The 26,880-nt window shown below is 37.8% G+C and overlaps 13 non-coding genes and 4 pseudogenes across 13 annotated transcripts; all 17 read right to left on the minus strand.

The window, feature by feature from the left end:
• Positions 1–268: 268 nt before the first annotated feature.
• LOC124916827 lies at positions 269–387 on the minus strand. Its single transcript, XR_007096920.1, has one exon. It is a non-coding gene; the product is annotated as a 5S ribosomal RNA (ribosomal RNA).
• Positions 388–879: 492 nt separating this feature from the next.
• On the minus strand, positions 880–998 carry LOC124916912. The gene has a single exon (XR_007096984.1). It is a non-coding gene; the product is annotated as a 5S ribosomal RNA (ribosomal RNA).
• A 483-nt stretch (positions 999–1,481) lies between these two features.
• Positions 1,482–1,600, minus strand: LOC124916826. The gene has a single exon (XR_007096919.1). It is a non-coding gene; the product is annotated as a 5S ribosomal RNA (ribosomal RNA).
• A 490-nt stretch (positions 1,601–2,090) lies between these two features.
• Positions 2,091–2,209, minus strand: LOC124916930. Its single transcript, XR_007096998.1, has one exon. It is a non-coding gene; the product is annotated as a 5S ribosomal RNA (ribosomal RNA).
• Positions 2,210–2,699: 490 nt separating this feature from the next.
• On the minus strand, positions 2,700–2,818 carry LOC124916842. Its single transcript, XR_007096932.1, has one exon. It is a non-coding gene; the product is annotated as a 5S ribosomal RNA (ribosomal RNA).
• A 248-nt stretch (positions 2,819–3,066) lies between these two features.
• LOC124916866 lies at positions 3,067–3,185 on the minus strand. The gene has a single exon (XR_007096952.1). It is a non-coding gene; the product is annotated as a 5S ribosomal RNA (ribosomal RNA).
• A 336-nt stretch (positions 3,186–3,521) lies between these two features.
• LOC124916923 lies at positions 3,522–3,639 on the minus strand. Its single transcript, XR_007096995.1, has one exon. It is a non-coding gene; the product is annotated as a 5S ribosomal RNA (ribosomal RNA).
• Positions 3,640–4,129: 490 nt separating this feature from the next.
• Positions 4,130–4,248, minus strand: LOC124916914. The gene has a single exon (XR_007096986.1). It is a non-coding gene; the product is annotated as a 5S ribosomal RNA (ribosomal RNA).
• Positions 4,249–4,737: 489 nt separating this feature from the next.
• Positions 4,738–4,856, minus strand: LOC124916941. The gene has a single exon (XR_007096999.1). It is a non-coding gene; the product is annotated as a 5S ribosomal RNA (ribosomal RNA).
• A 494-nt stretch (positions 4,857–5,350) lies between these two features.
• LOC124916953 lies at positions 5,351–5,469 on the minus strand. The gene has a single exon (XR_007097000.1). It is a non-coding gene; the product is annotated as a 5S ribosomal RNA (ribosomal RNA).
• A 338-nt stretch (positions 5,470–5,807) lies between these two features.
• LOC124916933 lies at positions 5,808–5,925 on the minus strand (annotated as a pseudogene).
• A 17,651-nt stretch (positions 5,926–23,576) lies between these two features.
• On the minus strand, positions 23,577–23,695 carry LOC124916854. The gene has a single exon (XR_007096942.1). It is a non-coding gene; the product is annotated as a 5S ribosomal RNA (ribosomal RNA).
• Positions 23,696–24,185: 490 nt separating this feature from the next.
• LOC124916902 lies at positions 24,186–24,304 on the minus strand. Its single transcript, XR_007096976.1, has one exon. It is a non-coding gene; the product is annotated as a 5S ribosomal RNA (ribosomal RNA).
• Positions 24,305–24,789: 485 nt separating this feature from the next.
• Positions 24,790–24,907, minus strand: LOC124916929 (annotated as a pseudogene).
• Positions 24,908–25,403: 496 nt separating this feature from the next.
• LOC124916890 lies at positions 25,404–25,521 on the minus strand. Its single transcript, XR_007096965.1, has one exon. It is a non-coding gene; the product is annotated as a 5S ribosomal RNA (ribosomal RNA).
• Positions 25,522–26,007: 486 nt separating this feature from the next.
• Positions 26,008–26,126, minus strand: LOC124916938 (annotated as a pseudogene).
• Positions 26,127–26,461: 335 nt separating this feature from the next.
• On the minus strand, positions 26,462–26,579 carry LOC124916926 (annotated as a pseudogene).
• Positions 26,580–26,880: the final 301 nt, after the last annotated feature.

The following is a 26,880-nucleotide window of genomic DNA, read 5'->3' on the forward strand; positions in this document are numbered from 1 at the left end:
ACATTTTCACGCTTTCATTTTGTGTTTTTTCATAAAATATTAAAAATATTTCAAATTTATATGTTTTTATGATATAATATATATTTTTTTATAAAAAAACACAAAAACAAAAATAGAAGTTCGAAATTAACGTGCTTTTATATTAAATCGTACGTTTTCACGCTTTTATTTTGTATTTTTTTCGTAAAAACATTAAAAAAGGAGTTCGACATTAACGTTTATTCAATTTAATCCTTAATTTGATTGTTTTTTTAAAAAAATTAAAAAAGGAGTGCGACACGAGGACTTCCCAGGGGGTCAACCATCATAGTACTACTCTCGTCCAAGCACGCTTAACTGCGGAGTTCTGATGGGATCCGGTGCATTAGTGCTGGTATGATCGCACCCGTCATATGATGAACAATTTATTCATTTGATACATCATCAATTAATTAAAAAAATGTTTTTTTCACGAAATTTGAAATGAACGAGTTTTAAACTACCGAAGGCCATTTACGACCTCAGTTTCTTCAAATTGATCCGTTTTCACGCTTATATTTTGTTTGTTTTCGTAAAAACATGAAACATCAATTAAAACATTCGAAATTAACGTGTTTTTATTTTAAATCGTACATTTTCACGATTTCATTTTGTGTTTTTTCGTAAAAATATTAAAAATATTTCAAATTTATATGTTTTTATGATATTATATATATTTTTTTATAAAAAAACACAAAAACAAAAATGAAAGTTCGAAATTAACGTGCTTTTATATTAAATCGTACGTTTTCACGCTTTTATTTTGTATTTTTTTCGTAAAAATATTAAAAAAGGAGTTAGACATTAACGTTTATTCAATTTAATCCTTAATTTGATTGTTTTTTTAAAAAAATTAAAAAAGGAGTGCGACACGAGGACTTCGCTAGGGGTCAACCATCATAGAACTACTCTCGTCCAAGCACGCTTAACTGCGGAGTTCTGATGGGATCCGATGCATTAGTGCTGGTATGATCGCACCCGTCATATGATGAACAATTTATTCATTTGATACATCATCAATTAATTAAAAAAATGATTTTTTCACGAAATTCGAAATGGACGAGTTTTAAACTACCGAAGGCCGCTTACGACCTTAGTTTTTTCCAATCGATCAGTTTTCACGCTTTTATTTTGTTTTTTTCGTAAAAAATCTAATATCAATTAAAACATTCGAAATTAACGTGTTTTTATATTAAATCGTACATTTTCACGCTTTCATTTTGTGTTTTTTCATAAAATATTAAAAATATTTCAAATTTATATGTTTTTATAATAATTTATATATTTTTATAAAAAAACACAAAAAAATATAAGGGTTCGAAATTAACGTGTTTTTATATTAAATCGTACGTTTTCACGCTTTTATTTTGTGTTTTTTCGTAAAAACATTAAAAAAGGAGTTCGACATTAACGTTTATTCAATTTAATCCTTAATTTGATTGTTTTTTAAAAAAATTAAAAAAGGAGTGCGACACGAGGACTTCCCAGGGGGTCAACCATCATAGTACTACTCTCGCCCAAGCACGCTTAACTGCGGAGTTCTGATGGGATCCGGTGCATTAGTGCTGGTATGATCGCACCCGTCATATGATGAACAATTTATTCATTTGATACATCATCAATTAATTAAAAAAATGATTTTTTTCACAAAATTTGAAATGGACGAGTTTTAAACTACCGAAGGCCGTTTACGACCTCAGTTTCTTCAAATTGATCCGTTTTCACGCTTATATTTTGTTTGTTTTCGTAAAAACATCAAATATCAATTAAAACATTCGAAATTAACGTGTTTTTATTTTAAATCGTACATTTTCACGATTTCATTTTGTGTTTTTTCGTAAAAATATTAAAAATATTTCAAATTTATATGTTTTTATGATATTATATATATTTTTTTATAAAAAAACACAAAAACAAAAATAAAAGTTCGAAATTAACGTGTTTTTATATTAAATTGTACGTTTTCACACTTTTATTTTGTATTTTTTCGTAAAAACATTAAAAAAGGAGTTCGACATTAACTTTTATTCAATTTAATCCTTAATTTGATTGTTTTAAAAAAAAATAAAAAAGGAGTGCGACACGAGGACTTCCCAGGGGGTCAACCATCCTAGTACTACTCTCGTCCAAGCACGCTTAACTGCGGAGTTCTGATGGGATCCGGTGCATTAGTGCTGGTATGATCGCACCCGTCATATGATGAACAATTTATTCATTTGATACATCATCAATTAAGTAAAAAAATGTTTTTTTCACGAAATTCGAAATGGACGAGTTTTAAACAACCGAAGGCCGCTTACGACCTTAGTTTTTTCAAATCGATCAGTTTTCACGCTTTTATTTTGTTTTTTTTCGTAAAAAATCTAATATCAATTAAAACATTCGAAATTAACGTGGTTTTATATTAAATCGTACATTTTCACGCTTTCATTTTGTGTTTTTTCATAAAATATTAAAAATATTTCAAATTTATATGTTTTTATGATATTATATATATTTTTTTATAAACAAAACACAAAAACAAAAATGAAAGTTCGAAATTAACGTGCTTTTATATTAAATCGTACGTTTTCACGCTTTTATTTTGTATTTTTTCGTAAAAACATTAAAAAAGGAGTTCGACATTAACGTTTATTCAATTTAATCCTTAATTTGATTGTTTTTTTAAAAAAATTAAAAAAGGAGTGTGACACGAGGACTTCCCAAGGGGTCAACCATCATAGTACTACTCTCGTCCAAGCACGCTTAACTGCGGAGTTCTGATGGGATCCGGTGCATTAGTGCTGGTATGATCGCACCCGTCATATGATGAACAATTTATTCATTTGATACATCATCAATTAATTAAAAAAATGCTTTTTTCACGAAATTTGAAATGGACGAGTTTTAAACAACCGAAGGCCGCTTACGACCTTAGTTTCTTCAAATCGATCAGTTTTCACACTTTTATTTTGTATTTTTTCGTAAAAACATTAAAAAAGGTGTTCGACATTAACGTTTATTCAATTTAATCCTTAATTTGATTGTTTTTTTAAAAAAATTAAAAAAGGAGTGCGACACGAGGACTTCCCAAGGGGTCAACCATCATAGTACTACTCTCGTCCAAGCACATTTAACTGCGAAGTTCTGATGGGATCCGGTGCATTAGTGCTGGTATGATCGCACCCGTCATATGATGAACAATTTATTCATTTGATACATCATCAATTAATTAAAAAAATGATTTTTTCACAAAATTTGTAATGGACGAGTTTTAAACTACCGAAGGCCGTTTACGACCTCAGTTTTTTCAAATTGAGCCGTTTTCACGCATATATTTTGTTTGTTTTCGTAAAAACATCAAATATCAATTAAAACATTCGAAATTAACGTGTTTTTATTTTAAATCGTACGTTTCACGCTTTTATTTTGTGTTTTTTCGTAAAAACATTAAAAAATGAGTTCGACATTAACGTTTATTCAATTTAATCCTTAATTTGGTTATTTTTTAAAAAATTAAAAAAGGAGAGCGACACGAGGACTTCCCGGGGGTCACCCATCATAGTACTACTCTCGCCCAAGCACGCTTAACTACGAAGTTCTGATGGGATCCGGTGTTTTAAAGTTGGTATGATCGCACACGTCATATGATGAACAATTTATTCATTTGATACATCATCAATTAATTAAAAAAATGATTTTTTCACAAAATTTCAAATGGACGAGTTTTAAACTACCAAAGGCCGTTTACGACCTCAGTTTCTTCAAATTGATCTGTTTTCACGCTTATATTTTGTTTTTTTTCGTAAAAACATCAAATATCAATTAAAACATTCGAAATTAACGTGTTTTTATATTAAATCGTACATTTTCACGCTTTCATTTTGTGTTTTTTCATAAAATATTAAAAATATTTCAAATTTATATGTTTTTATGATATTATATATATTTTTTTATAAAAAAACACAAAAACAAAAATAAAAGTTCGAAATTAACGTGCTTTTATATTAAATCGTACGTTTTCACGCTTTTATTTTGTATTTTTTCGTAAAAACATTAAAAATGGAGTTCGACATTAACGTTTATTCAATTTAATCCTTAATTTGGTTATTTTTTAAAAAAAATTAAAAAAGGAGTGCGACACGAGAACTTCCTAGGGGGTCAACCATCCTAGTACTACTCTCGCCCAAGCACGCTTAACTGCGGAGTTCTGATGGGATCCGGTGCATTAGTGCTGGTATGATCGCACCCGTCATATGATGAACAATTTATTCATTTGATACATCATCAATTAATTAAAAAAATGATTTTTTCACAAAATTTGAAATGGACGAGTTTTAAACTACCGAAGGCCGTTTACGACCTCAGTTTCTTCAAATTAATCCGTTTTCACGCTTATATTTTGTTTGTTTTCGTAAAAACATCAAATATCAATTAAAACATTCGAAATTAACGTGTTTTTATTTTAAATCGTATATTTTCACGATTTCATTTTGTATTTTTTCGTAAAAATATTAAAAATATTTCAAATTTATATGTTTTTATGATATTATATATATTTTTTTATAAAAAAAACAAAAACAAAAATTAAAGTTCGAAATTAACGTGTTTTTATATTAAATTGTACGTTTTCACACTTTTATTTTGTATTTTTCGTAAAAACATTAAAAAAGGAGTTCGACATTAACTTTTATTCAATTTAATCCTTAATTTGATTGTTTTTTAAAAAAAATTAAAAAAGGAGTGCGACACGAGGACTTCCCAGGGGGTCAACCATCCTAGTACTACTCTCGTCCAAGCACGCTTAACTGCGGAGTTCTGATGGGATCCGGTGCATTAGTGCTGGTATGATCGCACCCGTCATATGATGAACAATTTATTCATTTGATACATCATCAATTAATTAAAAAAATGTTTTTTTCACGAAATTCGAAATGGACGAGTTTTAAACAACCGAAGGCCGCTTACGACCTTAGTTTTTTCAAATCGATCAGTTTTCACGCTTTTATTTTGTTTTTTTTCGTAAAAAATCTAATATCAATTAAAACATTCGAAATTAACGTGTTTTTATATTAAATCGTACATTTTCACGCTTTCATTTTGTGTTTTTTCGTAAAATATTAAAAATATTTCAAATTTATATGTTTTTATGATATTATATATATATTTTTTTACATAAAAAACACAAAAACAAAAATGAAAGTTCGAAATTAACGTGCTTTTATATTAAATCGTACGTTTTCACGCTTTTATTTTTTCTATTTTTTCGTAAAAACATTAAAAAAGGAGTTCGACATTAACGTTTATTCAATTTAATCCTTAATTTGATTGTTTTTTTAAAAAAATTAAAAAAGGAGTGCGACACGAGGACTTCCCAGGAGGTCAACCATCATAGTACTACTCTCGTCCAAGCACGCTTAACTGCGGAGTTCTGATGGGATCCGGTGCATTAGTGCTGGTATGATCGCACCCGTCATATGATGAACAATTTATTCATTTGATACATCATCAATTAATTAAAAAAATGTTTTTTTCACGAAATTCGAAATGGACGAGTTTTAAACAACCGAAGGCCGCTTACGACCTTAGTTTCTTCAAATCGATCAGTTTTCATGCTTTTATTTTCTTTTTTTCGTAAAAAAAATCTAATATCAATTAAAACATTCGAAATTAACGTGTTTTTATATTAAATCGTACGTTTCACGCTTTTATTTTGTGTTTTTTCGTAAAAACATTAAAAAAGGAGTTCGACATTAACGTTTATTCAATTTAATCCTTAATTTGGTTAATTTTTTTAAAATATTAAAAAAGGAGAGCGACACGAGGACTTCCCGGGGGTCACCGATCCTAGTACTACTCTCGCCTAAGCACGCTTAACTACGAAGTTCTGATGGGATCCGGTGCTTTAAAATTGGTATGATCGCACCCTTCATATGATGAACAATTTATTCATTTGATACATCATCAATTAATTAAAAAAAATGATTTTTTCACAAAATTTCAAATGGACGAGTTTTAAACTACCGAAGGCCGTTTACGACCTCACTTTCTTGAAATTGATCTGTTTTCACGCTTATATTTTTTTTTTTTCGTAAAAACATCAAATATCAATTAAAACATTCGAAATTAACGTGTTTTTATATTAAATCGTACATTTTCACGCTTTTATTTTGTGTTTTTTCGTAAAGACATTAAAAAAGGAGTTCGACATTAACGTTTATTCAATTTAATCCTTAATTTGGTTAATTTTTTAAAAAAATTAAAAAGGAGAGCGACACGAGGACTTCCTGGGGGTCACCTGTTAGGATCTAGGTCGCGGCTGGAGGACCGGGGTTGGGCCGGTTAGCGCGTCTCACTCAAAGGGTGGTGATTAATCTGGTTAGAGATTAACACCGGGGTTTCAATACTACACAAACTATCACAAACCCTTGAACTAGGTTCAAGCGCGGAAGAGGTTTGTTTTAGGTTGAAGCAGCACACTCACGAGATAGGCAGAACCGGTTTTGGATGATAAAGGTTTGAAGATTGATGGGTCGGTTTTTGTAACCTGGTGATTCGGTTTGGATAGAGTCAAGTAGGTTAGAGCGGTGTAGATAAGTTAGTGCGGGTTGGTTAGAATATAGAACCAGCAGAAAGTAAGTAACAAGACAGATTTTATGGATGTTCGGAGATAAATCTCCTACGTCACCCCTTCCTCTCGAAACCGCGAGAAGGATATTCACTAAGGAATACAAATACAATCCGATCGAGACTTATTTCCTGCTCGATAACACTCGTACAATTTACACCGAAATTGTAAATACACTTCAACTTAGCACTTAAGCTTTTCTAAAGATAGAACACAATCTTATCACTTGTAAATTAATTGCTCGTTGTGTCACTTGTGTCTCACTGTATCTCACTTTTTGTTGTCCCACATTTACTCTTCTTCATCTGCTCCTTTTATAGGTGAGATATGCCAACGGTCATATTTCACTTCCTTGAATCTGATTGGCTGAGCAGAGGTTCAGTGATTCAGACCTGGCGGTCAATTGTTCAGACCTGGCGGTCAATTTCACAGACTTGGCAGTCTGTTCTTCCGGTGTGTAAGACAAACCTGCTAGGTTTGTCTTTTACTCAATGTGGTAACTGTTGGTTAGACAGTTGTCTATACTTGGAAGATTTCCTTTCTGACTTATCCCGAAGTGGAAAGATCCTATAGGACGGTTTTCTGCAGCCTGTAGACTTTCCTCAGACTTGTATGAATATGGAAGTGTTTAGTCTGTTCCTTTGGTATCGTTCTCAACAGATACCCAAAGTATCTTCTTATGCTGGTCGGTCATTTGACTTAACCGAATGGCTTCCGGTGTGATTGGTTTAACCGGACAGCTTCCGGTTATTCATTTGCCTTGTGGCTGATCGGTTGTCTAGTGTTTCCGGTCTTTAGCTCTGGCCGATCCTTTCCTTGTGCAGTCATGTTCCGAATGTTTCTGCATGGAAGGTTTATGTGTTAAGTTTTGTGAACCGGTCTAATTTTATCTAACAATTTCTCCCTTTTTGATTATGTTAGGACTTATAATTATGGCCGAACCTTTCAAGTTCTTTAATTCAAGAAACGGGTTCTTGATGTTCGGGACCGATGATGGAATTCAACACTCTAGCGCAGCGGACATAGAATTAGAGGTGAATTCGAGGTTAGGGAGAGAAGAGCCGAGAGGGAGGGGAGAAATACCACTAGTTTACACCTAGCGGTCCAAGAAGGGGGAGGAGGGCCGAGAGATAACTTAAACACCAAGTTCCAAAATATTCAATTCATAGCCCCAAAAAGTGGGGTGGGCATCACCATTTAAAGAGGCATATTTACCCAAGAGTATTCGGTTACAACAAACTTCCAACATAACAGAATTCGGTTTCAAAGAAAGATAAAAGAGAAAGTAAACAAAACAGAATTATTCCATAAAAAACATAAACGGGCCCGTATAGACACTTGGGCCGAGAGACGGATGAATAAAATATTTTAGGACCGAGGTTTTTGATGAGCAGCCCGTAACATTATCCCCCCCTTCGAAGTTCGTCGCCCTCGACGAAAAGAACGCGGACTGGTCAGCCTCTAATATGCATCTTCAACTTCAAAACTATTGCTTCGGTCGGGCTTCGACACATTCAGCAAAGGTCGCAGCATAAGACCGTATTTTCACAAAAAACATTCGGCATAATCGCTTCAGTAGTGGAACTGGTCGGGTCCTTGCGGTCCTTTGCGCTGCTGGGTCGCTTGCCACTCCGCCCCTGTCTAGAATTTCTGTGCACCCAAGGTCGAGTTTTTCAGTGTTTAGAGCTGGCCTTGGTTGCTGCAATGTCCCCAGCGCCTGGTGCAAAAATAATTTCTTCCAACTTCGATTAAACTCCATACTTGGCTAAAAAATCCAGGCCAAGTCTTTCTCCCGAATCAGCATAATAGCAGCATCGAACGAGCCATAGCTTCTAATTAGATCATTAGGAATATCTTCCAAAGTCATTGCAGCTAGTGAAACAGTTTGGCCTTCGGGCTTACTCTTTACTTGCGTTTTGGCAGCAACAATATATTCATTTAAGGTCTTTTCCAATTGGTTTCCATGCATCAAACTGGCCTGCGACCGAGGAATCCCTTTAAGGACCGTGGTTTTGTCTTGCTTATCATAGGATAGGGTCAGCTTTTCAAAGTCCCAAGAAGACAGGCCTAGAGTAATTAGCCATTCAATTCCCAATACAATATCATATCCGTCCATGGAAATTACCTTCATTTCTGTTTGGTATTCATTGCCTTCCATCGACCACTTCAAGTCCTTGCAAACACTAGAACATAAAACATTAGATCCATCAACCACTCTAACCGATTGTACATGGGTTGCTATGCTTTTGTGGTCTATTTTCTCCAAAATCCTGCTATTGATAAAATTATGGGTGCTGCCTGTATCGATCAAGATCACCACCGGCAGGTTCCCAATTTTGCCAAGAATCTGGAGCGTTTGGAAGGCTTTAGACCCGGTCAGGGCATGTAAGGATATGGCTGGTTCATCCCTTGAGCCGAGCAATGAAGGAAAATCATCCAAAACAGGTTCTTGGTCAGGTTCTTGATCTTCTTGATTGGCCGAAACCATGAATAACTTGGATTTACACTTATGGTTTGGTTGCCATTTTTCATTGCAAGAATAGCATAGACCTTTCTTTCGCTTTTAATCCATTGAGGCTGAGTCTAATTGCTTAACATGGCCCTGGTTTGCATTGGAAGAGGACCCATACGATGAATTCTTGAAGTCAGTATTGGTGCTCGGCCCGGCTGTGTTGGTATTGGATGGCGTGGGCAGCAATGATGCTTCAGCGCTGTACAAGTTACCACTGCTCATTAAGGACCGATATGTTGCTTCTTGGACTTTAGCCATGGCCATTGCTTCGTTTAAAGAATCTGGAAATCGCAGCCTGATGCAGTTTGCAATTTCTTCCCTTAGACCGGACAAATAACAATCAATGACGTAGTCCCTTGGCATATGTAATAACTTTTGAGAGATCGACATATACCGGAGGTTATATTCTTGAACCGACCCAACCTGTTTTAAATTCATTAGCTGTCTCATTGGTGTATCATGTATAGATGGCCCGAATTGAGTCATAAGGTCTCTCTTGAACACGGCCCAAGATAGGGCCTCCATATGATTTCGGTTTTGAAGATATGACCCGTACCACATTCTTACTTCTCCAGAAAAATGAATGGGGGCGATTTCTAATTTAGTGGCATCCTTAGTTTTGTCCACTCTGAAAAATTGCTCGGCAGAAATTAGCCAGCCCTCGACATCCGACCCATCAAACCGAGGAAAATCGACCTTGGTTAGCCGAGTAGGAGGAGCATAGTGTTGATCGCGGTTCTGGCCAGGGTGCGGGGGCCTAAATGGTGAAGGACCGTGGCAAGAATTATCATCATAGGGTCTGTGGCGGGGTTCTTGCACGTTTCCAGATGCCCCGCTTTCAAGGGCCGCCATTCTTTCTTCAGCAACATCAAATATACGGTCTATGGCAGCTTGCATTGCTGTTGTTTGCTGGGACAAGTTTTCAATCAGGGCCTTGAGCGCATCCATTTCCGATTGCTGGCGAGTTTCTACCATGTTGAGAATCGGCCAGCTCTGATACCAAGATGTTAGGACTTATAATTATGGCCGAACCTTTCAAGTTCTTTAATTCAAGAAACGGGTTCTTGATGTTCGGGACCGATGATGGAATTCAACACTCTAGCGCAGCGGACATAGAATTAGAGGTGAATTCGAGGTTAAGGAGAGAAGAGCCGAGGGGGAGGGGAGAAATACCACTAGTTTACACCTAGCGGTCCAAGAAGGGGGAGGAGGGCCGAGAGATAACTTAAACACCAAGTTCCAAAATATTCAATTCATAGCCCCAAAAAGTGGGGTGGGCATCACCATTTAAAGAGACTGATTTACCCAAGAGTATTCGGTTACAACAAACTTCCAACATAACAGAATTCGGTTTCAAAGAAAGATAAAAGAGAAAGTAAACAAAACAGAATTATTCCATAAAAACATAAATGGGCCCGTATAGACACTTGGGCTGAGAGACGGATGAATAAAATATTTTAGGACCGAGGTTTTTGATGAGCAGCCCGTAACAGATTATTTTATTTAAAATTATCAAAACTATGTAAGTTTGCAAACGTAGGCCGGTTCTTTATTTGACCGGATTTTTTGAAACTAACTTGGGAGAATTTTTGGAAAAATTTTGGAAAAACTTTTGAGAAAAATTTTGGAAAATTATTATCTTTTATCTTATCAATTTCTCCCTTTTTGATTATTTTATTTAAAATTATCAAAACTATGTAGAAATGCAAGTATATGCCGGTTTCAAAAATAGCTTTATATATATAGAGAGAGAAATAACCAAAAGAGGGAAAATATTATATAGACACCGAAATAAACATAGTTTAAGAAAAGTGAGCCCCTATTCTGAGTCGGAGAATCTGAAACCGTCCATCATATCCTTGGTCGGTTTTTCCTTATCCGGTTGGTCCGATCTTGAGGATGAACCTTCAGCTTGCGGTTGACCAACCGTGCTGATTGGAACCGTATCAGAGACTCGCTGTCTTGTAGAACGCTCCGCCAGATGCTCTTCATCTTCATCCTAGGATTGTGGTGGGTCTGGTGGAGTATCGACATTTGTTTCGGTGATCCTCTCCAGCAGCCCGGCTACCTGAGCCTTCTTTGATATTTTCCGTTTTCGTTTTGCTGGAACCGAAGAGGAGGAAGTTGCCTTTTTCTTTTTATGAGCGGTTGCAAATTCATCAAGTCTTTGTCTTTCAGTATTCAACCGCTCTGCATCCTCCGCAGCTTGAGCGGCTATGGACTTTGCAAGTCCGGGATATCTAGCCGCTGTGTTTCGTTCACGTTCGGCTATTTCTTCTTCAGACAGTCACAGTGCTTCCTTTGCTCTCCGCGTTTCTTCATCCAGCGCATCTTGGACTTCCTTAGCCGCTCGGGCGTTGGCTTCCTCAACCGCTATGTCAGCATTGATCTTAGCTTTTATCAGCTCATTGACCTGTTCGGTTAGCGCCTTAAAGTCGGCTTCAAGCTTGTTGTTGCGGTCTTCAAGGCTCGCATTCTTCTTTTCCAGATCTGTGACCCTGTCAAGAGTCGAGCCGACTAGATCCTCAGTGACCTCTGTTAAACGTTGCTTGGTATCCCTTTCAAGCCGATCCAAGTCATCCACTATTCTTGAGGTCTTATCTTCCAAGGCCTTGGTTTCTTGAAGATGTTCGTTGCGCATAATAGTGTCTTCCCAGTAGTCGTCTTCGATTTTTGTGATCCGTTCCTCTGCCTTGACGAGATTATCCCTCGTCTTTTCGGCGAGCAGGAGTGTTTGGCGCAAGGCTTTCTTGACTTTCGTCTCCAATGGGTGAACCGTTGAGTCTGCAAACTCTTGAATAAGGGACCTGACCTTTTCTTCTGTGACGCCCGGTTCGGAAATCCCAGGTTGAGTAGTTTCACCTTGCCCGGTGAAAGGAGTTTCTATCCTTTCGTCGGACTCGTTTATGGTCGGATCCGCTAGAGGAGGCATTTCACTTCGGTTCTGAACGTTACTGGTCTCAGGAGCTGGTGAGTGCGGTTTTTCTCGCTGTTTGAACACCGCTTCAAGCCGATCAATTTCTTCAGCGAGTTCTCCTTTCGCTATCTCAAGCTTTTCTAACACCAAGAGCTGTAGGTTAGCCTTCGGTATTCCCACGACGTACCTTTCTTTCAGCTTCCGGATACGTACGGTTAGCTTTTGTAGCCGAGCACGCGGTCTCACGATGGTGCATCGGTCCATGGCTTCGTGAAGAGTTTCAGCATTTGTGAGGCTTAGAACGGTTTCCTCTATCTCCTTCAGCCTTCTGAAACATTGTTCGTCGGTTAGGCCCGGTAGCATGTGTTTGAAAAGTTTATCGTATCGATACCCGTGCCATTCCCGGTATAATGCGCCAACCACTTGAACTCGCAGTTCAATTTCCTCCAAGATATTTCGGACAATGGTCGCGGTTATCCTTTGGTCATTGTCAGGGGTAGCCTCCTCCTCCTCCTCTCGATCGTCTGCACCGCCATCAGTGTTCTCAAGGCTACCGGCCGCACCGGTATTGTTGGGACTTGTACCCGAATGTTCTTCATCATTCGGTCCTTTTTCATCGGTTTTCTGTGAATCGGTTCGGTCAGACGTGGAAGCTGATTCCTCCTCATCTCTTGTTTGCGAGGGCGGTTCCGAGAATACTATCTTCTCCTTGCCCTTGCTTCCGGACTTTTCTTTTGCCGGGGCCGGTTTCTTGGCGGATTTCTTCCTTCGGCCACCTGTAGAGCCGGGGGCTGGCTGCTTCCTCTCCAGGAATTGTTTGGATTTTATTAACCTTCTCGATGGGAGAATAACACCAGGACCGGTGTTGATGTTGTGGTGGAGCATGATTTTTCCAAGGGGAATGGCATATCCCCATGACCGTGCGGAGTCCGGTTTCACCATGTCTTTCAGGTTATGGAATATTTCCTTCGCCCAATTGACTTTCGTACCTTCCAGCAAACCGACAAGTATCTCGATCTTGGCCTTGGTAAGGTTGTCGTAATTCCCACCTCTCGCCTGAACCGACTTTGTGAAGATGTCACAAAGCGGTATGTACTCCGGTCGTAGTGTCGCTTTCTTACCGGATACTTTCACCGGTTCTGCATTTGCAGAGAGAATCTGGCAGGCCGCCTCGAATGTTGTTGGTTCTAGATCCAACAAGGCATTGCGGCCACTTGTTGGAAGACGTAGGATCTCCGCAACCGATTCTTCGGTTATCTCGAATTCAGTACCGCTAACAGTTGCAGTTATCTTGTCACCAGATAGAGTTGCGGTTTTGAAGAATTCTTCAACCGCTTCTCTGTATATAACAAAGGGACCGCCCAGAAAATACTCAAGTCCGGCTTCGGTTATCCGTTTAATAACTTCCTTTGCCGCAGGCGTGCCCTTTTGTCGGATTTCCTCGAAATCCACCTGAATGATGTGTTTGAACAAAGCGGAGGCACGACCCATCTTAGATGATTGAGGGGGGGTTTGAGAAAGCTAGAGAATAACCGCTGAGAGAGAGTTTGAGAGCTTAGAGAGAGAAAGTTGTTTCGCGTAAGAGTGAAATGAAATATCCAAGGACTCCTTATATAGGCGCGATTTGGAAACCCAACCGTCCCATCAACTCTTGGCGGGAGTTTTCCCTCCAAGCCAAAGAGGCGGCAATATGTGGGCGGGAAGCCAAAAAGGCGGTAGGTCAAGAGGCGGCAAACCAATGGGCGGTAATTCAAGAGGCGCGAATCAAGGGGCGGGAAGCCAAAAGGCGGCAAACTACGGGCTCCAAATCAATGAGCGGTAATTTTGAACGAAAGCTCTTTGGGCGGGAAATTTCCCTCCAACATTTTTTATTTTAACTTTGATGACGTAATCCCTCCTTTGAAACCGTTTGATGCTGCGGTTTTCTTAATTTAACCAGAGAGTTTGGTTATCGAAAGTTAACCGGTTATTTAAATAAGCAGAATTTTTGCAATCTTTTGAGTTTAAATGGTTTTCCTTGAGATCGGATAAGAGCGCGGTTATTTGACAATGTTAACCGGTTACTTAGATGGATATTCAGATTTTTTTTTTAAGATGACCCGGTTATTTAGACTGAAATAGAATTATATTGAAGAAACATTACAGAATAGAAACCGAAGAGTAGGTAGACATACATAAGATGGAAAGATATAACTTATGTAATAACCACTTTAGAAAGTCTTTCTTCCACCCCATCCATGTCCAGAATGTTCGAGGGAGATGCCGGTGTGCCCGGTCCAAATTCTGGCTGGTACTTGAGAATGATTCTACTGATGTGAGGAGTATAACCGAGACCTTTCTTGGTTAGCACCATATTTTTCAGGTTCTGAAAAATGACCGTTGACCAGTTGATGGTCGTGTTGCTAATAATATGGGTCATCATGTCGTATGTTTTCTTGGAGTAACGCTGATTTGGGGATTGACAGATGATAGAGCGGGATACAATCTCAAGAAGGAGTTGAATGTGATGAGCACGGAGGGTTTTTAACCCATAGTTTTCCACCGAAACATCGGTTCCAGAGAAGAACAGTGCGTGATCGGCTGCCGCACTCCCCACCTGGGTTGGAAAGTCAGAAAACCCTTATGTGGGCAAGTTGAACATGTGGGCAAATTCGGCTTCATCCAGCTAGAAGGTGTGGTCTCTCACCGTAGAGACGATATAGTTACTTCTGATGCAAGCGCTTCTGAAGAACGTCTTGACATCCTCAATAAGTATGGGACCGGATTCTTCGAGAAAGGTTTGAAGGCCGGTGTCAATGAGAGATTCAAACATGATCTCCTTTGTTTCACCGTCCCAATGTTCCATACATGAATCGAAGTTGATGCTCAAGAAATTTCCTAGAGTTCTGCTCGGCATGATTCTAACTTTGCTACTAGAGAGAAAGAGAGTTTAAGATTTGAGATGTGTTAATTTGATTAGGAAAGGTCTCTTTATATAGATCCGGTTCTGGAGGGAAAGTATTAGCATTGAATGTCAGTTTTGTCTCATTGGAGAAGAGAATCTTTATGTTTCCAAAGTTCATTGGGAAGAGGCTGATTGCAGAGCTCGAGGTAGGTGTTAGTTGAAAAGTAACCAAGTTAGTTGGGTATTGATTACTTATGTAGTTGGGGGATACCTCATTAATTAAATATTATTTATTTTTTATTAATGCACCAACACACTGGAAAGTAATCAAAAGAAACCGAGGATAACATAGATAAGGCCGAAGAAAACATAGATAAAACCGAAATGATCATAGGGAGGTTGAACAAAGATACACCCGGTGTGTGAAGCAAAATGACCGGGTGTAGGAAGGAGTAACTTAGTGTCCGTTGGAGTTGACGACATCGTTGGGGTTGTTGCGGCGGTTCCTCCTCCTCCAAGCCCTTTCAAACCGCTCATAGAAGGAGTCGGTTATTTCCTTGGTTAGCACTTGAGCCTGGTTCAGACCTTCTCCTAGACAGGTCGGAACTCCAAGCTCAACAAGTAGGCAGCTCAGTTGAGGAACGAGGCCGACTGTTCGAACGCCAATCATCCAGATTAGGACGTCGAACAGTACCCTTGACCAATTAACCGGTGTACCGGTGGTGATAGTAGCCATCATGTTGAATGTCGCGGTATAGTAGGTGTTCGTCACATCTCTCCCTAAGTTGCTTCGACCGATCACGTCATTGAGGAGCTGATATTCAGCTCTCAAGAGTGATTTCGTACCATGGTCATCAACAGGTTGGTTGGACCGTGCAATGGTGAGGGAAATCTCGGCCTTTAAGTCGGTCGGGACATTGAGATCGGTTAGCCCTTGCTTTGGTAGGCTGAAACACCTCGCAAAGTCATTTTCGGTGAAGTCAGAGACTATACCTCCCACTTTCGATTGGATATGAGTATCGAAATGAGGAGTTCCTCTGAAAACTCTGGCATTATAAAGAAACTCTAGGACTGATTCAGAGTAGATAGTATGCTTGTCATCCAGAAAGTACCGAAGACCGGTGTCTTCAAGAGATTTGATCACTTTGAACACATCATAGTGTTCAGTGCTCAAGGCAGATTGGAAATCAACTTGAAAGATGTTAGGAAACTGAGACATTTTGTCTTAGTGAGAGAATGATCTTTGTCTTGTGATTGTTTTGGTTAATGTTTGCTTGACTTAAATACTAGTTGGGGGAGTATCCTATTATCCAGGGGTTAGAGGTGATAATGTCTATTAACTACAGTGTAAAGAGTGTTGCATAAAATAGGCATGTTTGCAGTCTAGGGTGTTGGTCATAGACTTGGACCATGAAAGATATCAGATCTTCACGTCTTTTTAGGTGTGGCCATTTTACTTTGAAAAGGCAATGTTTCAGAACAGATATCTTTAAACACTGATAGTTGTTCCACTTTTGTTTGAATTTCAAATAATCTAAGATAACCTATTTCCGAACCGGTCAGTTATTAGTTGTTCATCCCGATGCGGTTATTTGGTGCATGCATCAAGTAACCGGTCGGTTTACTCTGTCTGATAAACCAGGCGGTTCTTCCATAGATACCTTGAAAATTTGAAGTCCAACAGTTTAGGAGAAACTACCGGTTTTGTCTGTCCGAACCGGTTTCCCTTTAAGCATCCTTAGGGATGATTTGACTAATGTCGGTTAAACCGAGTGTAAGTCTGAATTGAGAGAACTTAGCTTCCTGTAGAGGCTTGGTGAAGATATCAGCTACTTCTTGATCAGTTGGTACGTATTCCAGCCGGATATGCTTCAGCATGACATGTTCTTGGATGAAGTGGTGCCTTATGTCAATGTGCTTGGTTCTGGAGTAGAGAACCGGATTGTAGGTGATTGCTATGGCACTCGTGTTGTCACAGAAGATCGGAGACTCTTCGGCTATGACACCGAAGTCCGTTAGTTGTTGTTGGATCCAAAGGAGTTGTGAGCAGCAGCTTCCGGCTGCCAGGTATTCAGCTTCTGCGGTTGACGTGGCCACCGATGTCTGTTTCTTGCTATGCCATGAAACAAGCCGGTCACCTAGGAACTGACATGTTCCGCTGGTGCTTTTTCTATCAATCTTACAACCTGTATAGTCTGCATCTGAATAACTCGTTAGGTTAAAGGACGAATCCTTTGGATACCACAGACCGACATCAGGTGTTCCCTTTAGGTACTTCAATATTCGCTTTGCGGTTGTGTAGTGGGATTGTTTTGGATTTGCTTGGAATCTTCCACATACACTGACTGCAAATAGAATATCCGGTCTACTCGCTGTCAGGTATATGAGAGAACCGATGATGCCCCGGTAAGCGATTTGGTCTACTGATTGACCCTCATCATCCTTGTCCAATTTAACCGATGAGCTCATTGGAGTAGCCTCTGAGGAGCATGTATCCATCCCAAACTTCTTTAGAAGCTCCTTGGTGTACTTGGGTTGGCTTATGAACGTTCCTTCTTCGAGTTGTTTAACCTGAAGACCTAGGAAGAAACTTAATTCTCCCATCATACTCATTTCAAACTTGTTAGTCATCAGGGTTGAAAATTTATCACATAACTTAGGATCGGTTGAACCGAAGATGATATCATCTACATAGATTTGAACAAGGAGGATATGTTCCTTCTTTTCAAATTTAAACAACGTTTTATCCACTGAACCGATGGTGAAGTCATGTTTTAACAAAAATGCGGTTAGTGTATCATACCAGGCTCTAGGTGTTTGCTTTAGACCGTATAAAGCTTTGTTTAACCGGTATACATGGTTTGGAAACTCAACACTTTTGAAACCGGGTGGTTGTTCAACTTACACCTCTTCACGTAGGTCACCATTCAAAAATGCACTTTTAACATCCATTTGAAAAACCTTAAAGTTTTTGAAAGCAGCAAAGGCTAGAAAAATCCTAATGGCTTCAATCCTAGCTACAGGGGCAAATGATTCTTCAAAATCAATGCATTCTTCCTGTTTGTAACCTTGTGCCACTAATCTGGCTTTGTTCCTCGTGACCAAACCGTCTTCATTGAGTTTGTTTCTAAATACCCATCTTGTTCCTATGACCGGTTGATCTTTCGGTCTAGGAACTAGGTACCAGACTTTATTACTCTCAAACTGGTTTAGCTCTTCTTACATTCCCAAGATCCAATCTGGATCTGAAAATGCTTCATCTATTCTTTTTGGCTCAATCTGGGATATAAAGGCAGAATTAAAGTATTCCTCCAGAAGTTAACGCCTAGTTCGAACAGGTTCTCAAGGGTCACCTATAATTTGCTCAGGAGGATGTTTAGTGTTCCTTTTGAAGTTCGGTTCAGGGATGTCTACCAAATTACCGTTTACTTGATCAAGGCTAGACATATCGGTAGGCTGAACAAGATTATCAGACCGACCGACTTCCTCGGTTTGAACCGGGGTGTCAGCTTCCTGTCGTGGGACAGCTTGATCCGGCTGGGTTTCAATATTACCCATTTGGTCATGGACAAACCGCCTGAAGAACGGATTCTCATCTTCACTGTCAGAATGGATATTGTTATTTTCCAATCTTTTGTGTAGATCAAAGCATGATGTAGTATTACTTTCAACCGATTCATCGAAAATAACGTGAAGTGTTTCCTCCATGGTTAAAGTTCTATTGTTGTACACTCTATATGCCTTACTCACTACTGAGTAACCTAACATGATCCCATTATCGGTTTTTGCATCAAAAGTAGAGAGATGGGTTTTACCATTTATATGTATATAGCATTTACAACAGAAATTCTTAAGGTATTTAAGGTTGGGAACCCTGTTAAAATAAACCTCATACGGTGTTTTGTTATGAAACTTGTTAATCAGAGACCGGTTTTGTGTGTAACATGCAGTGTTGATAGCCTCAGCCCAAAATTTCTGAGCAATGCCCGAATCGGCTATCATGGACCGTGCGGCTTCCTTGAGAGTTCGGTTTCTTCTCTCGGCCAGGCCATTTTGTTGAGGAGTCCTAGCACTAAACAACTCGTGTCTAATACCGGATTCATCAAGAAATGCGGTTAAGGTACTATTGGTAAATTCGGTACCTCTATCACTTCTAATGCTATTAATGCGAGTTGATTTTTCATTTTGCAAACGTTTAAGCAGTGTAATCAAGTTTGATGCGGTTTCACGTTTAGATGGTAGAAATATTACCCATGTAAACCTAGAGTAATCATCAATAACTACTATGGTGTAAAACATACCTCCTAGGCTAATGACCTGAATTGGTCCAAATAAATCCATGTGAAGGAGATATAAGCATCGGTTAGAATGAATATTCCCTTTACTCTTAAAGGTTGACCTAGTTTGTTTACCCATTTGACATGCTGAGCAAACCTTATCCTTGTTAAATACTATGTCAGGAATACCTTCTACTAGCTTTTTACCGCGAATGTAGTTTAAGGTTTTCATGTTTAGATGGTTTAGTCTCTTATGCCACAACCAAGTTTGATCAGTCTTAGCTATCATGCATATAGGGTATTCTACCTTAGTTTTCCAGTCTACCTTGTAAATATTACCTAACCTATTTCCGGTTAGCAGTATAATACCTTGTGAATTCTTAACTAAACATGCATGTTTAAGAAATTCTACCGTGTATCCAGCATCACACATCTGACTAATGCTTAGCAAGTTAAAACGTAGATTTTCTACTAAGAGTACATTATCAATAGTTAAGTTACCATGGACAATCTTACCCTTGCCCACAGTTCTACCTTTTGAGTTGTCACCGAAGGTGATTAGTGCACCGGTTTCTATTCTGATGTCGGTTAGCAGGTTGTTGTTCCCGGTCATATGCCTGGAGCAACCACTATCCAAGTACCATTCAGAGTTTCCTAGCCGTTTCTTTATATCCTGCAAAATGTACATATTTACAATTGTTTGGTACCCACATTCACTTGGGTCCACATGCGGTTAGTCCCTTGGGCATCCAAACCTTGACAAGCCGGACAGCCTTCTTTGCTAAGGTTTTAACCGTCCTTTTGGCACTCGGTTTTGGGTATCTCGGTTTTTCTACGAAGGTCTTAAATGAGAGTGATTTGTGGTTTGACCTAGGCGGTTGAGGATTGGCTTTCCTATTTTTGAGCAGGTCGGCTTTCCTTTTCTCAGGGTCAAGCCATTTCTCAGAGTCGGTTGGACCAACATAGTTGTGGTTTAGTTTTTCTACCGTATAGTATGCGGTCAATTCCTCTTCAGCGGTCAAGGAGCTTCTAATGAATCTTATAAGAGGAAGGTTACTCCTTGTAAACCTTACTTTCTCTACGGGTTTTTGGTCTTTGGATCTATCCTTTTTGTATCCTAAGCCGAACATGAAAAAAGGATGTCTGTAATGACTACACATTTTCTTTACCATATCACTAGATCTCTTATATGCGGCCATTTTATACTGGAGTCGGGCATTTTCTTCCTAGGTTAGTTCTCTAGCTGGTTCACTAGACTGTTCGGTCTTAAGTGGTAGTTCAGGTTCTGACTCGGTTTCTAGGGTAGGGATTTCATTAGTTTCTATGATCTCCGGTTCGGTTATAACGGGTACTTCTGGTTCTGTCGGAATGGGTACTATAGGATCGGTTCTAAGGTTGAGTTGCTTAGGTAGTAGAGCTAGTAGGGTCTTATACTCTTCTACCATATCATTCAATGCATTGTATAACTCATCTTTAGTAAATTCTTCACAGGGAGAGTCAAATACCTGTTCCTCATTTGCCATAAGGCATGTGAGTTCATCATCACTGTCACTGTGAGCCCATAAGTTTCCTCCATCATCGGCTATCAGTGCTTTCTGAACCTCACTTCCTTCACCGGTTTGTTGATAGTTATTTCGGTTATCTTGGTTATCCGGTTTCCGGTTATCCCTCCTCGGTTTTCTGCATTCCCACTTGAAATGTCCCAAACAGTTACAGTTATAACACCTTACATTGGATTTATCACAATAGTTGTAGTTTGTCGGTTGGCTTCTTTTCATGAACCTCCCAAAATTTTGTGCAAGCATTGCCATGGCATCCTCGGTGAACTGTTCGGCGGTTCTGATCGGTGCAGGTGCGGCCGGTTCTGTGGATGTGATCAGTGCTCTGGTTGAGGTTGAGGCCGAAACTTCTTCTTCAGTTCTAGATCTCATTTCAAACTCATATGCCTTAAGATCTTCGAATACATCATGTAGCTTCATCTTACTTAGGCAGTTTGATTCCCTCATCACCATTGTCTTTATGTCCCATGCACTTGGAAGAGATCTTAATGCTTTCATGATGACTTCCTTGTTGTCATACCTCTTGCCAAGAGTTGCTAGCTCATCTAATACACCAATGAACCGGTCACTGTACTCTTTCATTGTTTCTCCCGGTTTCATCTTGATGCTTTCAAACTTCTGAGTAGCCACCATTACCTTGTTTTCCTTTGTTCTTTCATTTCCCTCAAAGATCTGAATGACTGTGTCCCATGTTTCCTTTGCGGTTTTGCAGTCTCTGATCTTGCAGTACATATTTTTGTCCACACTGTTGGAGATCCGGTTTCTAGCATGGTTATCCAGGTTATTTCTTCTCCTATCTTCAGTTGTCCATTCCTTTCTGTCCTTATCAATAATTATCGGTCCTTCGGCCAGAATGGATTCCATCTCATCATCCAAGGTGATTAAGTGTAGGTGCATGCGTGCCTTCCAGTTGGCAAAGTCATCACCTTCTAGCATTGGTGGCCTATCGAACGACATGCTTGCTTGAGTATTGAAACTAACTACTCTGATACCAATTGTTAGGATCTAGGTCGCGGCTGGAGGACCGGGGTTGGGCCGGTTAGCGCGTCTCACTCAAAGGGTGGTGATTAATCCGGTTAGAGATTAACACCGGGGTTTCAATACTACACAAACTGTCACAAACCCTTGAACTAGGTTCAAGCGCGGAAGAGGTTTGTTTTAGGTTGAAGCAGCACACTCACGAGATAGGCAGAACCGGTTTTGGATGATAAAGGTTTGAAGATTGATGGGTCGGTTTTTGTAACCTGGTGATTCGGTTTGGATAGAGTCAAGTAGGTTGGAGCGGTGTAGATAAGTTAGTGCGGGTCGGTTAGAATATAGAACCAGCAGAAAGTAAGTAACAAGACAGATTTTATGGATGTTCGGAGATAAATCTCCTACGTCACCCCTTCCTCTCGAAACCGCGAGAAGGATATTCACTAAGGAATACAAATACAATCCGATCGAGACTTATTTCATGCTCGATAACACTCGTACAATTTACACCGAAATTGTAAATACACTTCAACTTAGTACTTAAGCTTTTCTAGAGATAGAACACAATCTTATCACTTGTAAATTAATTGCTCGCTATGTCACTTGTGTCTCACTGTATCTCACTTTTTGTTGTCCCACATTTACTCTTCTTCAGCTGCTCCTTTTATAGGTGAGATATGTCAACGGTCATATTTCACTTCCTTGAATCTGATTGGCTGAGCAGAGGTTCAGTGATTCAGACCTGGTGGTCAATTGTTCAGACCTGACGGTCAATTTCACAGACTTGGCAGTCTGTTCTTCCGATGTGTAAGACAAACCTGCTAGGTTTGTCTTTTACTCAATATGGTAACTGTTGGTTAGACAGTTGTCTGTACTTGGAAGATTTCCTTTCTGACTTATCCCGAAGTGGAAAGATCCTATAGGACGGTTTTCTACAGCCTGCAGACTTTCCTCAGACTTGTATGAATATGGAAGTGTTCAGTCTGTTCCTTTGGTATCGTTCTCAACAGATACCCAAAGTATCTTCTTATGATGGTTGGTCATTTGACTTAACCGAATGGCTTCCGGTGTGATTGGTTTAACCGGACAGCTTCCGGTTATTCCTTTGCCTTGTGGCTGATCGGCTGTCTGGTGTTTCCGGTTTTTAGCTCTAGCTGATCCTTTCCTTGTGCGGTCATGTTCCGAATGTTCCTGCATGGAAGGTTTATGTGTTAAGTTCTGTGAACCGGTCTAATTTTATCTAACATCACCCATCCTAGTACTACTCTCGCCCAAGTACGCTTAACTACGAAGTTCTGATGGGATCCGGTGTTTTAAAGCTGGTATGATCGCACCCGTCATATGATGAACAATTTATTCATTTGATACATCATCAATTAATTAAAAAAATGATTTTTTCACAAAATTTCAAATGGACGAGTTTTAAACTATCAAATGCCGTTTACGACCTCAGTTTCTTCAAATTGATCTGTTTTCACGCTTATATTTTGTTTTTTTTTCGTAAAAACATCAAATATCAATTAAAACATTCGAAATTCACGTGTTTTTATATTAAATCGTACTTTTTCACGCTTTCATTTTGTGTTTTTTCATAAAATATTAAAAATATTTCAAATATATATGTTTTTATGATATTATATATATATTTTTTATAAAAAAACACAAAAACAAAAATAAAAGTTCGAAATTAACGTGCTTTTATATTAAATCGTACGTTTTCACGCTTTTATTTTGTATTTTTCGTAAAAACATTAAAAATGGAGTTCGACATTAACGTTTATTCAATTTAATCCTTAATTTGTTTGTTTTTTAAAAAAAATTAAAAAAGGAGTGCGACACGAGGACTTCCCAAGGGGTCAACCATCCTAGTTCTACTCTCGCCCAAGCACGCTTAACTGCGGAGTTCTGATGGGATCCGGTGCATTAGTGCTGGTATGATCGCACCCGTCATATGATGAACAATTTATTCATTTGATACATCATCAATTAATTAAAAAAATGCTTTTTTCACAAAATTTGAAATGGACGAGTTTTAAACTACCGAAGGCCGTTTACGACCTCAGTTTCTTCAAATTGATCAGTTTTCACGCTTATATTTTGTTTGTTTTCGTAAAAACATCAAATATCAATTAAAACATTCGAAATTAACGTGTTTTTATTTTAAATCGTACATTTTCACGATTTCATTTTGTGTTTTTTCGTAAAAATATTAAAAATATTTCAAATTTATATGTTTTTATGATATTATATATATTTTTATAAAAAAAACACAAAAACAAAAATAAAAGTTCGAAAATAACGTGTTTTTATATTAAATCGTACGTTTTCACGCTTTTATTTTGTATTTTTTCGTAAAAACATTAAAAAAGGAGTTCGACATTAACGTTTATTCAATTTAATCCTTAATTTGATTGTTTTTTAAAAAAAATTAAAAAAGGAGTGCGACACGAGGACTTCCCAGGGGATCAACCATTCTAGTACTACTCTCGTCCAACCACGCTTAACTGCGGAGTTCTGATGGGATCTGGTGCATTAGTGCTGGTATGATCGCACCCGTCATATGTTGAACAATTTATTCATTTGATACATCATCAATTAATTAAATAAATGCTTTTTCACGAAATTCGAAATGGATGAGTTTTAAACAACTGAAGGCCGCTTACGACCTTAGTTTCTTCAAATCGATCAGTTTTCACGCTTTTATTTTTCTTTTTTCGTAAAAAATCTAATATCAATTAAAATATAAGAAATTAACGTGTTTTTATATTAAATTATACATTTTCACGCTTTTATTTTGTGTTTTTTCGTAAAAATATTAAAAAGATTTCAAATTTATATATTTTTATGATATTTTGTATGTTTTTTTATAAAAAAAAACACAAAAATAAAAATAAAAGTTCGAAATTAACGTGTTTTTATATTAAATCGTAAATTTTCACGCTTTTATTTTGTGTTTTTTTCGTAAAAACATTAAAAAAGGATTGCGACATTAACTTTGATTTAATTCTTAATTTGGTTATTTTTTAAAAAAATTAAAAAAGGAGAGCGACAGGAGGACTTCCCGGGGGTCACCCATCCTAGTACTACTCTCGCCCAAGCACACTTCACTGCGGAGTTCTGATGGGATCTGGTGCATTAAAGCTGGTATGATCGCAACCGTCATATGATATGATGAACAATTTATTCATTTGATACATCATCAATTAATTAAAAAAAAATAAAAATTCACGAATTTCGAAATTGACGAGTTTTAAACGGCCGAAGGCCGATTACGACCTCGGTTTCTTCAAATTGATCCGTTTTCACGCTTTTATTTTGTTTTTCATAAAAACATCAAATATCAATTAAAACATTCGAAACTAACATGTTTTTATATTAAATTGTACGTTTTCACGTTTTTATTTTGTGTTTTTTTCGTAAAAAATATTAAAAAGATTTAAAATTTATATGTTTTATGATATTTTGTATGTTTTTTTTATAAAAAAACATAAAAATAAAAATAAAAGTTCGAAATTAATGTGTTTTTATATTAAATCGTACGTTTTCACGATTTTATTTTGTGTTCTTTTGTAAAAACATTAAAAAAGGAGTTCTACATTAACGTTTATTCAATTTAATCCTTAATTTGGTTGTTTTTTTAAAAAAATTAAAAAAGGAGTGCGACACGAGGACTTCACAGGGGTCAACCATCCTTGTACTACTCTCGCCCAAGCACGCTTTACTTCGGAGTTCTGATGGGATCCGGTGCATTAGTGTTGGTATGATCGCACCCGTCATATGATGAACAATTTATTCATTTGATACATCATCAATTAATTAAAAAAATGATTTTTTTCACGAAATTCGAAATGGACGAGTTTTAAACGGCCGAAGGCCGTTTACGACCTCGGTTTCTTTAAATCGATCTGTTTTTACGATTTAATTTTGTTTTTTCGTAAAAACATCAAATATCAATTAAAACATTCAAATCTAACATGTTTTTATATTAAATTGTACGTTTTCACGTTTTTATTTTGTGTTTTTTCGTAAAAATATTAAAAAGATTTCAAATTTATATGTTTTTATTATATTTTGTATGTTTTTTTTAAAAAAACACAAAAATAATAATGAGAGTTCGAGATTAACGTGTTTTTATATTAAATCGTACGTTTCACGCTTTTATTTTGTGTTTTTTCGTAAAAATATTAAAAAAGGAGTGCGACATTAACGTTTATTCAATTTAACCTAATTTGGTTATTTTTTTAAAAATATTAAAAAAGGAGTGCGACACGAGGACTTCATAGAGGGTCACCCATCCTAGTTCTACTATCGTCCAAGCACGCTTAACTACGAAGTTCTGATGGGATCCGGTACATTAGTGTTGGTATGACTACACCCGTCATATGATGAACAATTTATTCATTTGATACATCATCAATTAATTAAAAAAATGATTTTTTCACGAAATTCGAAATGGACGAGTTTTAAATTACCGAAGGCCGTTAACGAACTCGGTTTCTTCAAATCGATTCGTTTTTACGTTTATATTTTGTTTTTTTCGTAAAAACATCAAATTTCAATTAAAACATTCGAAATTAACATGTTTTTATATTAAATCGTACGTTTTCACGCTTCTAATTTGTGCTTTTTCGTAAAAACATTAAAAAAGGAGTGCGACATTAACGTTTATTCAATTTAATCCTCATTTTGATTTTTTTTTTAAAAATAGAAAAGGAGTGTGACACGAGGACTTCCCAGGGATCAACCATCCTAGTATTACTCTCGTCCAAGCAAGCTTAACTGCGGAGTTCTGATGGGATCCGATGCATTAGTGCTGGTATGATCGCACTCGTCGTATGATAGGATCGGCTTTATCGATAGAGACGGGGGTCTGGCTAAGGATGAAGGCTTATGAAAAACGGTTTGAAAGAAATCTTGTTAGGGATTTAATTCGCTTTCTATTCTACGCAAACACTTGTAAACACTTGAAACAGACTCAAGGCGGAATTGTTTACTTAGGTTTGAAGCACAAGATGAAATGTGAAAAGATGATAGAAAAGAATGAACACAGCAGTTTGTTTATGGATGTTCGGAGAAACTCTCCTACGTCACCCCTTCTTCTAACCACCGGAAGGATTCACTATAATATGAT

The sequence above is a fragment of the Impatiens glandulifera genome, chromosome 9 (assembly GCF_907164915.1).
Source record: "Impatiens glandulifera chromosome 9, dImpGla2.1, whole genome shotgun sequence".
NCBI lineage: Eukaryota > Viridiplantae > Streptophyta > Magnoliopsida > Ericales > Balsaminaceae > Impatiens > Impatiens glandulifera.